Source organism: Podarcis bocagei (assembly GCF_964188305.1).
Source record: "Podarcis bocagei genome assembly, chromosome: 12".
NCBI classification, from domain to species: domain Eukaryota; kingdom Metazoa; phylum Chordata; class Lepidosauria; order Squamata; family Lacertidae; genus Podarcis; species Podarcis bocagei.
Window position 1 is genome coordinate 17,385,900 of NC_138137.1, and position 15,126 is coordinate 17,401,025.

Below are 15,126 nucleotides of genomic sequence, written 5' to 3' on the forward strand. Positions count from 1 at the left end.
AGCTCCAAGTGGAAGTGAATCAGCAACATGATTGGCCCTCAGGAGCAGCCAATCAGGCTCCTGGATGAAGTGAACCAGCAACCTGATTGGCCTGCAGGAGCAGCCAACCAGGCTTCTGGAGGAGGTGAATATGCAACCTGATTGGCCTACAGGAGCAGCCCAGAATTAGCCAATCACGTGGGGCCCATTGTATAAATAATGTATGTATAGCTAGACCTTTTGGGGAAAGTTTCATTCATTGCTACTATGAGCTGAATAAAGAGAATGAAATTCACACTTGACTCCGAGTCTATTTCACCTCTCTTTCGGTGGTGCATGACCTAACTTCAGGGACAGGCAAGCGGCCGCTGTAATAACTGGTACATGGTTTTATGGGCGCTTATTGGCCCCAAATCCAGCACTGAAAACTGATGTCTCAGAAAATAAGAGGCGACAAATTTTACAAGCAAAAACTGCTCAGCTCATCCGCATGCCAAATGTCCTGTGCAGAATGTAATGCTGCAAACATGTACTATTACCGCTCGGTTGGAAAGCGGCAAGAACAACAAAGTAATTAAATTAGCACATTAGGCTGATTTTTATTTGATAGCTGAGATCACAATGCAAACATTTGCACAACTTTTTATTTTTATTTTTATTAATGCGATCCTTTGTGAATTCATCTGGTATGCATTTTATCTCCACGAATCCTAGTGGATTTGTTTTTTGGATCATGTGGCTGTCATATGCTCTTTCTCTACATATTATGATGTGATGAAGCCTTGATTACTGTACGCTAAAAGCTGTCATGTTTCCATCGACCGCATACATGCCTTTTCTAAGCCGTCACTATGTGGCTGCTTACACACCATACATTTAAATTACATATAAAGCTTGCACCAAGATGAATCCTGGGAGTTTGTTAAGAGTGCCGGGAATTGTGGCTCCGTGAGGTATTAACTTCAGTTCCCATAATTCTTTGGGGAGAGTGCTTTAATTGTATGGTATGTACACAGTCTGAAGCCCTTTCTGGAACATTTTACGTGAAAGCGTGTTCTCCTTCATGGAGAGCACGTATTGCGGTGGGGGCCGCCAGGACACTCCAAAGTTGGGGGCGGGCTAATTGACCGTTAGCCACTGATGCAATTGGGGCTTCCCTTGTTGTTGGGATGAAGTTAATGTTGCCATTTGTTGATTGACAGCCATAAATGCTAAAACTTCTTGCACGAGGCTAGGGCTTCCTCTTTTCGCCTGTGCATCGGATTGCCCCTCCCTCCCTCCCTAGAATAGGGTTGTTCGCTTTGACCTTGCTATGCCTGTCATGGGGTCGTCTGCTCTTGGGGCAGGGGCCTGGTAGGAATTTTGTCCATCTGGCTGATTGGCTGGGGCCATTTGGTTTTTGCTTACTGCGTAGCAAATTGTCACAACTTGTAAGGTTCACGGTTAGGCATTGGTTTATGGTTTGGTTGGTTGAGGGCATGGATTGGCTGTGCCTGCCCCTCTAATGCTGCTGCTGCAAGGGATTCCGTTAAAGGAATTGGGGGCTAACTATTGCTTGTCCACTCTGTCAAGGGGGCTTGGGCCATAGCAATGAGCTCCTGGTTGCATTTGGGGAGGGCTGAGGGCAGGTTCCCTGCTCCGACGCTACCCCCAAGTGTATTCCCCTATTCTGACTTTCGCATCATGCGGAATGTCAGTCTGTCCCCCATGGTGGGGGCAGATAGTTGCAACCAATGCCTAAGCAACCGCTCACATTTTTGTATTTTAATAAAGTTGTGGCCAAAATTATGCCAAAAATCTTAAACAAAAATTCTGTGTGATGTGTGAGTTATTGGGGTGACCCTGGGGACCTTGACATGCAAACAACTGCACATCATCTGTATCTCAGCCTTCCTCAACCTTGTGTCCCTAAATGTTGTTGGACTACAGCTCCCATCATTCCACGCCATGGCCTGTGGTCAGGGATGATGGGAGTTGTAGTTCAAGAACATCTGGAGACCCAAGCTTGAGAAAGGCTGGTCTACCTAATAAAATATTCTATTATCATAACAATTGACCATAAACAAGAAATAAGTCTGCCATCAAATCTCTTTCTTTCACATACTTGGTCTCTCTTTAAGGGCCAAACTGGACAGGATAGTTATAGTTTCTCGTGTCTAAAATATTTTGTGCTAGACAGAAGAAACATTCCACTTCTCCCATGCTTTTGGCTTATTAAACTATCTATGTCCTTTTGAACTGGGGGGGTATTGTTTTCATTTCTTATTATGGTATGTATTTTTGTGTTTTTATATTGTTAACTGCTCTGTGATCTTCAGATGGTGGGAGATACAGAAATTAATAATTATACTAAAACATGCAATTTGCCCAATCACATTACAGGAGAGGGTGCAGAGATTGGCACTGTGCCTTCCCCATATTCCCACGTTTCCAAGCACAATTCAAAGTGCTGGTACTCACCTTTAAAGCCCTAAATGGCTTCAGCCCAGTATACCTGAAGGAGCGTCTCCACCCCCATCGTTCAGCCTGGACACTGTGGTCCAGCTCCGATGGCCTTCTGGCGGTTCCCTCACTGCGAGAAGTGAGGTGACAGGGAACCAGGCAGAGGGCCTTCTCAGTAGTGGCACCCGCCCTGTGGAACGCCCTCCCAACCAGGAAATAAACAACTACAATGGTACCTCGGGTTAAGTACTTAATTCGTTCCGGAGGTCCGTAATAAACCTGAAACTGTGCTTAACCTGAAGCACCACTTTAGCTAATGGGGCCTCCTGCTTCCGCCGCGCCACCGGAGCATGATTTTTGTTCTCACCCTGAAGCAAAGTTCTTGACCCGAGGTACTATTTCTGGTTTAGCAGAATCTGTAACCTGAAGCGTATGTAACCTGAAGCATTTGTAACCCGAGGTACCACTGTACCTGACTTTTAGAAGACATCTGAAGGCAGCCCTGTTTAGGAAAGTTTAATGTTTGATGTTTTATCGTGTTTTCAATATTCTGTTGGAAGCCGCCCAGAGTGGCTGGGAAACCCAGCCAGATGGGTGGGGTATAAATAAATTATTATTATTATTATTATTATTATTATTATTATTATTATTATTATCACTTTCAGTCTTGTTACTCAAACTCAGTCCTGAAGCAAGTGAGTATTTACATGCATCCTTGAAAGAAAAGGAAAGTGTCTACCAGATTTCATGATTCCCCCACTGCTCTTCATTTATTCATGCCAGCCCTTGGGAAGAAGCACATCAACACATTCTTGCTGTGCATTTGGTCGCTATTTGCATTTTGGGTGTATTTAATCACATATTCCGAGTCCCACGTTTAATAATCTTGCACATTCATTATCCACCACTTTGCACCTTGTTAGTAAAGCACATCTTCAGAAGGACAATGATGGCGCCCAAGAGAAAAGATACTACACAGGACATTACAAAACACAGTGTTGATAGCAGGCTCAAGAGGATGCTGGAATAATGGTGGCAGATGCCTGCCTGGGGATTCGGAAATTGGAAAATACCACACTTGGCTGCCTCTGTGAATTGATTCCAGGTGGTCACCTTCACCACTAATTATGAAGGGACCCTTGGTAGGCAATGCTAATGAGACCCAGGGGGGAAAAAGAATTCTTCTGCTAAGTTCTCAACCTTCTTGGGGCTCCACAGCCTGGATGAAAATCTTCTTGTCAGGTGAAAGATTAGAAGGAACACCTTATCAGTGGCATCAGGAAGGTGGGACTTTGGTCAGTCCGGTAAGTTTTTGTATACTTGTGTTTCCCACAAAGTTAGTCATGATCTGTGTCCTTAAAAGTAAACAGTGTTGTTGTTGTTTTTTTTAGAAAAAGCCTGAGGGATTCCAGCTTGAATAGAACCAGACATTAGCGCTTAATTAATGTCTAGCGGGAGGGCGGGAGGAACTAATGGTTATTTAAATAGAATAAATAGGAAAAGCGCACATGGGTTCTCTCTGCCACTTCCAATCAATCTGGAAGGAAGTCTCCTGAAGAGCTGTTTTGCTACTGAACACTGTTTTGTAATTTTGAATTATTATTTTTTTAAAAAGAGCTAGGGCACTTGGGCCTTTAACGCCGGCACGACAGGCAGAAATTTCAACATGTGCAGCTTTCACCACCTCTGCATCTCTATGCTGAGCCATAATGTATGCACTGATTTCATTTCATTCGTTTATTATACAGTGGTACCTTGGTTCTTGAATTTAATCCATTCCGGGAATCTGTTCGACTCCCGAAACGGTTGGAAAACCAAGGCGCGGCTTCTGGTTGGCTGCAGGAGCTTCCTGGACTCAATCAGAAACCATGGAAGCCATGTCGGACGTTCGACTTCTGAAAAACATTCGCAAACTGGAACACTTTGAGGCGCTTGCAAGCCGATTTGTTCGGGAGCCAAGCCGTTCAACTACCAAGGTAACCCTCTATTTCTGTGCCTCATGTGAGTCACAAAGTGGCTTACATACAGCAAATAACCACATAGTAGAACATCACACTTGCAACATGAATTGCAGAAAATAACTCTCAAATCATCCATAAAACCGCCTTCTATAAAACATTCTTAACCAAACAACTTTTAAAAAATAGATCAAACAGTACAGCCACAAGAAAAGTTGTATTATAAAATTAACAAAGTGTTAGAGCGCTCATAATGCACAAAACAATATTAGCAACATTCACAAACTAACGGCCAAAAGCAAACTAAGCACCACTGAATTCACAGCCACCAACCCTCCCCACCCTGATGACTCATAGTCTTCCACTCAGATCATCACAAGACACATTCACATAATGGCCGTGATAGCAACTTCCTTCTGAAAGCTCCAAGGGCTCTGAGGGCTGGAGGGTGGGTCAAGGCAAGCGGAACAAGGCCTTTCCTGAAGACCAGCAGAGAGATCCATCTCCCTTACATTAAAGGTGCAGGAGCTCCACTAGGAAACCAAAGATGGCCACCATATGGCCAAACTGACACACTTAGGCAAGCTTTTACAAAACTCATTATAAAAACTGGCAGCTTGGAGCAGACCTTTTGCCAAACTCTTGTTCAGGAAGACGAGTGTGTAGGAAGTGTGTGTGAAAGGAAGGATGAGATATAAAATCAAATAATTAACAATAGCATCATTCTATTGTTGAGTCACTAGGTGCAACTGGATTGAGTGGTATCTAGGTGGATTCACGAGTTTCCTAAGACAGATAATAAAGTTTGTCTAGCTCCCTGACTGCCTGGTGTTTCTCTGAGCGAGGGATGGGAAATCAACTCGAACTCCCATCCTCCCTTGCCACCCTGCCCAATAGTTAGTGTCAAAGATTATGTTCTCCCTACTATGCTGTTGTTTATTCATAATATATATGGAAATTTCCACCTGTTCTTCATCTTGCCTTTGCATCCAATTTTTTCCCAGGAAATACCAAGTCACTCATTGTTACAAGCTGCTTCATTTTTAACTTTTTATTAACCCGAGTCTACTTTACAGTTTCGAAGTTTTATTACTGCGTCCAATTTTGATAAATCTGCTAGGAACGTGAATGCAGATAGATTTGTTATGCATGAGGACAAGTTATTGAATCGGGTATGAGATGCTGTATTCCTGCCCATCGTACGCTGTCTGTCCTGGCTCCCTCCCAAAACACAACGACTCTTACCTGCGTGTAAGACACAGATTTTTATTCAGGCAAGTAATGGCACGAGCTCAGTAGTAGGCATAGCAGGAGGAGTCAAGAGTTCATGAGGCGGGCAAGAATTTCAGAACTGAACAGAAGCGACAAATATGTCCTAATATGTTCCCATGCCCTTCATGCCAAGCTTTTTAAGATGAGGTTCTTTTGCCTTGTGAGAATGTTGAGTTTGTAAACCCACATTCAATCTGGGTGGGAGAGTCGATGAAGACACCTTCTGGCCCTTGGCGACCAAGATGAGCCCTTCCCTTCCGACTGCGGTTCAGCCTCTGCTTGTTAGGATATAGTTCTGTTCCACCTTAAAAGGGACAGGCAGGACTGTTGTGTGTCACATGCCTGTTTACATTTCCAGCACAGTCTGCTGGGAACTTCCATTTTGTATATAGCTTTTGTGTTACTGCTATTTTGCTGGACACGAAGGGAAGCAGACATGTTTTTCCCCCTTTGTTCCTGAACTATGCTGAATAAAAGCTTGTAAATATGCTTACACACATCTCTGTCGGCCACTTCTGTTGTGGAGATTTATTCACTCTGCTAATTAGCGTGCTTGGTAGCTTCAGAAGGCTACTGAGGCCCGAGTCGCTGACTGATTGATGCTGTACTGGAGATTGTCCAGCTGTCGCCGGCAGCTGGAGCAAGCTGGGGGCCAGCCAAATGCCCCCGTCTCCCCGGCAGTATTCCAACAACAGGATTATGGGCCCAGATCCATGGCGCTTATGGGAGAGTAAGACTGCTGATCACCCCTTTAGCTCAGCCATCCCCTGCAGTGGTCAATGCCCCACTCAGCTCTCAATGAAGCTTTTCACTCTGCAAAAGGAGTGGAAAAGAGAGAACATCCGTCCTCCACTCCCAGTTCCCACGATTCAGCTCCCTTCTGCTTCCTCCTCATCAGTCTGAGCTTGTCAATACATCCTTGATCACAAGGGGGGCTCAGGACTCATAACGCTGTGTTGGAATCCAGCAATAGTGATGCTAAGATTGTAGAAAAACCTGGTGCCATGCCTGGCTTTTGGTTTGGAGACAATTTACATTAAGAGTGTTGTGTTGTTGTTTAGTTGTTTAGTCATGTCCGACTCTTTGTGACCCCATGGACCGGAGCACGCCAGGCACTCCTGTCTTCCACTGCCTCCCGCAGCTTGGTCAAATTCATGCTGGTAGCTTCAAGAACACTGTCCAACCATCTCGTCCTCTGCCGTCCCCTTCTCCTTGTGCCCTCCATCTTTCCCAACATCAGGGTCTTTTCCAGGGAGTTCTCTCTTCTCATGAGGTGGCCAAAGTATTGGAGCCTCAGCTGATTTCCTTAAGAATGGAGAGGTTTGATCTTCTTGCAGTCCACGGGACTCTCAAGAGTCTCCTCCAGCACCATAATTCAAAAGCATCAATTCTTCGGCGATCAGCCTTCTTTATGGTCCAGCTTTCAAAAAGTGAGAATCCAGACACAAAAGTTGTCAAGCTTTTTTCCCTTTTCTTTTGGGGCCAAAGATTTTGCAAAAACTCCACATATAAGGAAACTCACCAAAAAACCAACTCTTCAGACATGGGTTGCCATACACCCAAGTTTTCCCGGACATTTTCTTACCGCTTTTCAGAAATTCCGGCCTATTTTTGACAGATGAATCCCGGATACTTCTGGGAAATCCCAGAAGTATGGCAGCCCTAAATAAGAGGGACCCTGCTCCCTAGGTTGTTTTTATTCTGCATTCCTTATGATTTGTGCTTTTGATGGTGTTGGGGATGACAGAAACATAGACAAGGGAATGGATGGGATGTGAATGCAACAATGCAGGAGCACTGGGAAAGCACAGAACAGCAATTGTTAAAGTAGGATGATGGGTGGGCAGTTCAGTATGAATCTGCTTCAAATGCACTATTGAAGCACTAAGGACATGTTGCTACATAAAGATAAAGGTACCCCTTACCGTTAGGTCCAGTCACGGACGACTCTGGGGTTGCGGCGCTCATCTTGCTCTATAGGCCGAGGGAGCCGGTGTTTGTCCGCAGACAGCTTCCGGGTCATGTGGCCAGCATGACTAAGCCACTTCTGGCGAACCAGAGCAGCGCACAGAAACACTGTTTACCTTCCCGCTGGAGCGGTACCTATTTATCTACTTGCACTTTAATGTGCTTTCGAACTGCTAGGTTGGCAAGAGCTGGGACAGAGCAATGGGAGCTCACCTCGTCGTGGGGATTCGAACCAGTGACCTTCTGATCGGCAAGCCCTAGGCTCAGTGTTTTAGACCACAGTGCCACCTGCGTCCCTGTGTTGCTGCATACACTTGCAATAAAAACAGTCTGGGCCCAGGGACAACCATTCTGTTATTTTCCAGTCATAGCTTTGCAATGGCAGTAGGCATCTGTGTTAGAGAGTGTATGTATTAAGCCATAAAAATTAAGCAAAAATGAGATGCTTGCCAACTATATTGATGGTAGGCCACGCTACATTACAACACCCTCCCATCAAATGTCAAGAATATAAAGAACTACACAGCTTTTAGGAGACGTCTGAAAGCATCCCTGTATTGGGAAGTTTTTAACGTTTGACGTTTCATCATGTTTTTATATTTTGCTGGAAGCTGCCCAGAGTGGCTGGGGAAACTCAGCCAGATGGGTGGGGTGTAATAATAATAATAATAATAATAATAATAATAATAATAATAGCAACAACAATGTTGAAAATACAGCGATGAAACCTGAGGAGTGAGAGTTTTATCTGCTTTATTTTAGGTAAGATATTGAGAGACACCTGCAGACCCTGCAATGTGGTAGAACGTGTAGTGAGCCCAGTCTCCCTGCTCCATTTGACCCATCAGGATGACAAATTTACCTACCATTGCAGTTGCTATGTCAACACAGTGCGGACCAACAGAAACAGTGAAACGGCTGGACAGCATCAAGCTTCCTACATGCCTGCTTCCTGCCCCAGGCAAACTTCCCAAGCGTTAGGAGCTGTTATGGCATTTCAATAGATCAAAGGCCTTGCGACAGGTGTTCCTCCAGCTGTTCCTGTCCAAGTTTTGCTTAACCGAATCGCAAGTGATGAAACTTTTTGAGGGTGGAAGCTAAAAGACAGGGCAAGACAGAAACTAGACAAATGCAAAAGAGTGCAACAGCCCAATCCTAATCTTGCTTACTCAGAAGTAAGCCCGGTTTAATTCAGTGGGGTTTCCTCCTACATAAATGGGGTTGGGATTGCAGCCTGCAGCTATAATCTTAAAGATATTTTACTGGTATTAATCCTACTGAATTCAGCTCAGCACAGTTCCTAGTAATATTTTTACAGTTTACAGTACAATCCAAAGCATTGAGTTCTATTAGGGTTATTCCCAGGTAAATAGGGTTAGGACTGAAGCAGTGGTTCCTAGCAAGCTTTAGGATATGGGCTGTAAATCTGAGGCTGCAATAGATTAAGTTATGGGAACAGTTATTTGTGTGCTCTGTATGTTATGGCTGAATCAAATGTACCATATTTACTATCAGCTCCAGATCTGAAGGGCACCTTGGTCAACAAGATGCTCCCAGTGGGTTCACTCCTTGAATTGTTATAAAATCAGTGTTTTTTCATGGGAGTACTCAGGAATACACTGTACCGACACCTATTTTCTAGAAGAAAAGAACTGAATAGAAAACTCATTGGGTTTTTTGTTTTTTAAAAAAGTTTGCCCTTGAGGATATGCAAAAACACCATCCACTAATCTCCAATTAGCCAACCCCTCAGAAAAAAACATTTAGTCTGTCATGAACCCACCACCAATCAATTTCCTCAGGTGTGAGAGTCTTCCTGAATTCTGTTCTTACATGGAAAGGGGGAGGGGGGGATCTCTACCAACTTTCTAGCCAATATTTGCAGTATTATGAAAGTCATCCCCAACCTTCACATATGAAAACAATTCACTGCTGCTAGGTTTTCTCTCCTTCATAGAAACAAACACACTGTTCTGAATTCATGGCTCTTTTCCTCTCACCTGTACTCAATAAATGTTTGTTCATTCCCTAACCCCACCTTCAAATTAATTTCTCTTTTTCCCACTCCCCCAACCTTGTCTCCTAGTTATTTCCCGCAGAATGAATTGTTCCTTTCCCCATATCCTATGTACTCCCGAATTAATTGCTCTTTTCCAAGTCCCCTCAGGGTATTCATTGCTTCGTCTGTCCCTCACAGCCCAACTGTTCAAATGTAGGGTTGCCATATGTACAGATTTTTCCTGGACATTACTGGGATTCCAAAGGCGGAATTGACCTCTGGGGAAAATTTCTGAAATGTGGCGTTTTGTCCTGAATCTTAGGCAAGCTCAACAACTTTTGGGGTGTCCTGGTTTTTACTTTTTGGCAACCCTATCTAATGCTGCTTTATTAAATACCTTTAAAAAGTGGTGGACCTAAGAGCACAGTACAGTGGTACCTCTGGATCCGAACGGGATCCGTTCCAGAGCCCAGTTCGCATCCTGAAGTAAATGTAAGATGTGACTGCACGTCTGCGCATGTCGCCGCTTCCGCGCATGCCGTCATTTTGAGCGTCTGCGCATGCACGAGTGGCAAAACCTGGAAGCAATGCGCTCCGTTACTTCTGGGTCGCCGCAGAGCGCAACCCAAAAATATTCATCCCGAAGCTACTTCAACCCGAGGTATGACTGTAATGGATTTTATTAATAAGATCTGCTTGAAAGAATCACAAATAGTTCAACCTGCCACTGCCTCCCCACTACCATTTTGTTTAGAAATTTGTGGGCAAGATTAAGAGCATAAGAAAAGCCCAGCTGTATCAAGTAAGGCTCATCTAGTCCACATCCTGTTCTCAGAAGATGCCCATGGGAAACCCACAAGCAAGACCACGGTGAAACTTGCTGTTTCTAGCAACCAGAGGAATACTACTTCCAGTCTTGGAGGAAGTACACAACCATCACGTCTAGTCACCACCGACTGATAAGTCAAATTAATAGAGGATAAGTCTCTCTCTCTCTCTCTCTCTCTCTCTCTCTCTCTCTCTCTCTCTCTCTCTCTCTCATATATAGTTAGATACCACTTCATACTAAAGACCATCACTAAGTGATCAAACAACAAATACGGTATATATAACAAACTATGGGGAGCCAGCGTACAGCTTCCGGGTCATGTGGCCAGCATGACTAAGCCGCTTCTGGCAAACCAGAGCAGCACATGGAAACGCCGTTTACCTTCCTGCCGGAGCGGTACCTATTTATCTACTTGCACTTTGACGTGCTTTTGAACTGCTAGGTTGGCAGGAGCAGGGACCGAGCAATGGGAGCTCACCCCGTCACGGGGATTTGAACCACCGACCTTCTGATCGGACCCGGAAGCTGTACACCAGCTCCCTCGGCCAATAAAGCGAGATGAGCGCCGCAACCCCAGAGTCGGTCACGACTGGACCTAATGGTCAGGGATCCCTTTACCTTTACTTATGAAGCTGAAAGACGACAATGCCATGCAAAGGTATAATCAAATGCAATAAAATAACAAAAAACACAGCAGCACATTTTGAAACATCTCTAGAGTTGGGATCCCTTTCCTCTTTGTGCTCCCGTTTATCAAGGCACAACCTGATTTACTACACATCACACTCACATTCTGCCTTCCAGCTCTACAAATCATAAAACATCTACTACTCACTCAGTTGTGGGAAGCATCAGGGAGGAGGAGAAAAGCGTGGGATAACCATACTCACATAACCAACATGCTAAAGTCTAATTAAGGGGTTAATACCATAGAGTAAGCTGTCCTGGAGGGCTTGACTCACCTTGGGAGGAACTAGGTAATCAAGCCATTGTTGCCCAGCTGATGAAGTCATCAGGTGAAGCCACTCATGAGTTCCTAGACCAGTGATTGAGGGACCACTAAAGCTAAGCCTAGTTTTACTGCCTAAGCAGCGTTTTTTTCTGAATGCTGCATGGATAAAGCACGTGAATTGAGGAGTTTGTAAGTAGACCATCTCTAACTTAACCAAACTTGCGCAGTTTTTCTAAGCTTTGGGGAAAAGGGAAGTTTTGGAACTCACAAGGTATAATTTTAAAGGTCAAACAGCCTTATATTTTCCATGCTGTGTTTTGCTGCATGTTTTGTGATTTAAAATTTCTGCTGTGGTTCTCTCAACCAGGAATACTTGCTTGAAACCTGGATCGTGGCACCCAGGAAGGCATGTGTGTGTGTTGTGTTGCATTGCGTTGTAGGGGGTGCAATCTCTTGTTATCAGGCCTAGGGATACGCAGCCAGCATGTCAGTACTTGTGGATGGCAAGAGTTGTAGTTCAACAACATTTGTAGACTCCATGCTAGTAACCCTTGGCCCATTCACAATGGTAGGTGGTACAGTTATCCATTTAACTGGAGATTCTCGAAATTGAACCTAGTAGCCTCTGCTTGAAACATTTATTTTTCTGGTCTTGGTCTTCAGAGAAAGACAGTCGTGTGGCCTACAGCACAGTGAAACAGTCTGAAAGATTCAAAAGCATAACAAGATCTGTGGGTTGGGCTACAGTGGTGCCCCGCAAGACGAAGGCCTCGCAAGACGAAAAACTCGCTAGACGAAAGGGTTTTGTGTTTTTTGAGCTGCTTCGCAAGACGAATTTCCCTATGGGCTTGCTTCGCAAGACGAAAACATCTTGCAAGTTTGTTTCCTTTTTCTTAACACCGTTAATACAGTTGCGACTTGACTTCGAGGAGCAACTCATAGAACGCAGTGTGGTAGCCTTTTTTGAGGTTTTTGAAGACTTTGGTGATTTTTGAAGCTTTTCCAAAACTTTCCCGACACCGTGCTTCGCAAGACGAAAAAATCGCTAGACAAAAAAACTCGCGGAACGAATTAATTTCGTCTTGCGAGGCACCACTGAACTTCATTCAGTTTAGGTTTCTCCCCCACCCTCTCCAATGGCATAAAACAGGGGTTAGCAAACTTTTTCAACAGGGGGCTGGTCCACTGTCCCTCAGACGTTGTGGGGGGCCAGACAATATTTTGAAAAGAAAAAAATGAATGAATTTCTATGCCCCACAAATAACCCAGGAGTGTATGCCACAAATAATAACAAATCCGAATTTTACAGGAAATTGGAAGAGAAGCTTTGGGAATTCGAGAATGGAAAGATAATTTTGATGGGAGATTTGAATGGAGTTGTATTGATTGAAATGGATAACCTAGAGATGCATTTTAAATAAAAGGATACATTCTACTCATGTAAAAACAGGCTGATTCCCAGACCGTCCGCAGGCCGGATTTATAAGGCGATTGGGACGGATCCGGCCCCCGGGCCTTAGTTTGCCTATCCATGGCATAAAATATGTCCATCGTTTTCTTTGATAGGCTTCTGTAAAGTGTTACTGTCTCATTTTTAAAACTTTGGCCTTGTGGAGAGCATAATTTCATTGCTATGATTTCCCTAAAGTATGAAAATGTTATATAGCAACATTCCTAGAAGTTATACGGCTTCTTGGAATTCCAGTCCTGTAAAATGGGGCCTTGGTTGTTCTAGTATTTGTGGGGGTCGCTGCCAGGAATTGTAAAAGTTCAGAACTTCATGCGAGTAGCCTGATGTTGAGAATTGCTGAGGTCACATTGTACTGAATTAACTGGAAGTGTGTGTGTGTGTGTGTGTGTGTGTGTGTGTTGCACTGGCCATTCAGAAAAGGATAATAGCCAACTTGTTCAGGAAAGAACTCTTCAAACCGGTGGCCACAATGCAGAGTTAAAATAAATTTTACTGTGATTACATTTGAGGAAATGAAGCCTCAAATATCGTAATACAGCTTTAGCAATAAAACTACCTTTTTTAAAAAAAAAAAAAGAAGAAGAAATGAAGCAAATGCAGCTCTGAATCGCCCCTGTGAATTTATCATAACACACACACATATTTTTTTTGTTATTTCCCCCCTAAAATATATGCATTCATATGCATACTCTTCATTAGTATATGCATTTTGGTACACATTACTTGGCTGGAGAACCACATTGTAAATGTTAGAGGTCGCTCACTTGGTTAGAGCGTAGTGCTGATAACGCCAAGACTGCAGATTTTATCCTCATATGGGACAGCTGCATATTCCTGCATTGCAGAGTGTTGGACTAGATGATCTTGAGAGTCCCTTCCAACTCTACAATTCTATACAGTGGTGCCTCGCAAGACGAAATTAATTCGTTCCGTGAGTTTTTTTGTCTAGCGAATTTTTCGTCTTGCGAAGCACGGTGTCGGAAAAGTTTTGGAAAAGCTTCAAAAATCACCAAAAACCTCAAAAAAGGCTACCACACCGCATTCTATGAGTTGCTCCTCGAAGTCAAGTCGCAACTGTATTAATGGTGTTAAGAAAAAGGAAACAAACTTGCAAGACGTTTTCGTCTTGCGAAGCAAGCCCATAGGGAAATTCGTCTTGCGAAGCAGCTCAAAAACCGCAAAACCCTTTCGTCTAGCGAGTTTTTCGTCTTGCGAGGCATTCGTCTTGCGGGGCACCACTGTAATTCTAAGTGACAATATTAAGTAAGAACTGGCAAGGGTGGATGGATCTGTCAGTTTTGGTTCTCCATTTCTTATTCATTTATTTCCTCCCTCCTGAAACATTTACTTTCTTTGCTGCATCTTTTAGATCAGTGACGGCCAAACTTGACCCTCCAGCTGTTTTGGGACTACAGTTCCCATCATCCCTGACCACTGGTCCTGTTAGCTAGGGATGATGGGAGTTGTAGTCCCAAAACAGCTGGCGGGCCAAGTTTGGCCATCACTGTTTTAGACTGAAAGCAGGAACTGTCTTGTTTTTATTGATCTGCAAGTGGCTTTGGGGGCGGGGCTGTACAGCAGATTAACAATTAGATGGATAACAGAATCTTCCAAGTTATGCCTGGGCAGTCCATTTGTTTGCAAAGCTCATTGGATGATCACTGTCTCCTATCACACACAATCCCTAAAGTGGAAATCTCATGTATGTTGCTGCTCTGAATATCTTGGCAGGAGGGCAGGGCACTCATATAACGAACAAACAAACATTAATGGATTAATTGATGGTTTTGCTGAGCTTCCGCAGGGTTAACTACCGCTAGCGCAGCTCTGGAAAGCCGCCAGTGAATCCTTTGAATTCAATTACTAACCATTTGCTGTTGCCGTATATCTATTTCTCATAAAGCACCTTTGGTTAATGATGTGAGCAGTCACCAGATGGTACACAGATATTGCAAATATTTTGGAAATCGGACAAGATAGTTGGCCTTCTGAGCGCCTTTAATGCAGAGACAGGGGACCTGGAGCTATCTTAAAAAGTTGCTGGACTCAAACTCCCACCAGCCTCAGCCAGCATGGAAAATGAGAAGGCATGCTGGGAATTGTAGTCCAACATATCTAAGGAGGAACACAGGCTCCTCATCCCTGTTTTAATGACTTTGATGGAATCCTGACCTTAAGGAATGGTGGTGTCATGGAAATGCAGCTTCTCCAAGGTAGGATTTCACTTACCTTAAATAATAATAATAATAATAATAA

The 15,126-nt window shown here is 43.9% G+C and overlaps 1 long non-coding RNA gene across 2 annotated transcripts in view; it reads left to right on the forward strand.

The window, feature by feature from the left end:
* The window catches only part of LOC308570232, a 106,685-nt gene that overhangs the window by 18,843 nt on the left and 72,716 nt on the right, over positions 1 to 15,126 (forward strand). The window contains exon 1 of one of the 2 annotated variants that reach the window (XR_014001015.1): positions 11,432 to 11,588. The exons of the other annotated variant lie outside the window; for it this stretch is intronic. This is a non-coding gene — a long non-coding RNA (uncharacterized lncRNA). Of the gene's footprint in view, positions 1 to 11,431; positions 11,589 to 15,126 lie in introns of those variants that run through there. 2 annotated transcript variants of the gene reach the window in all.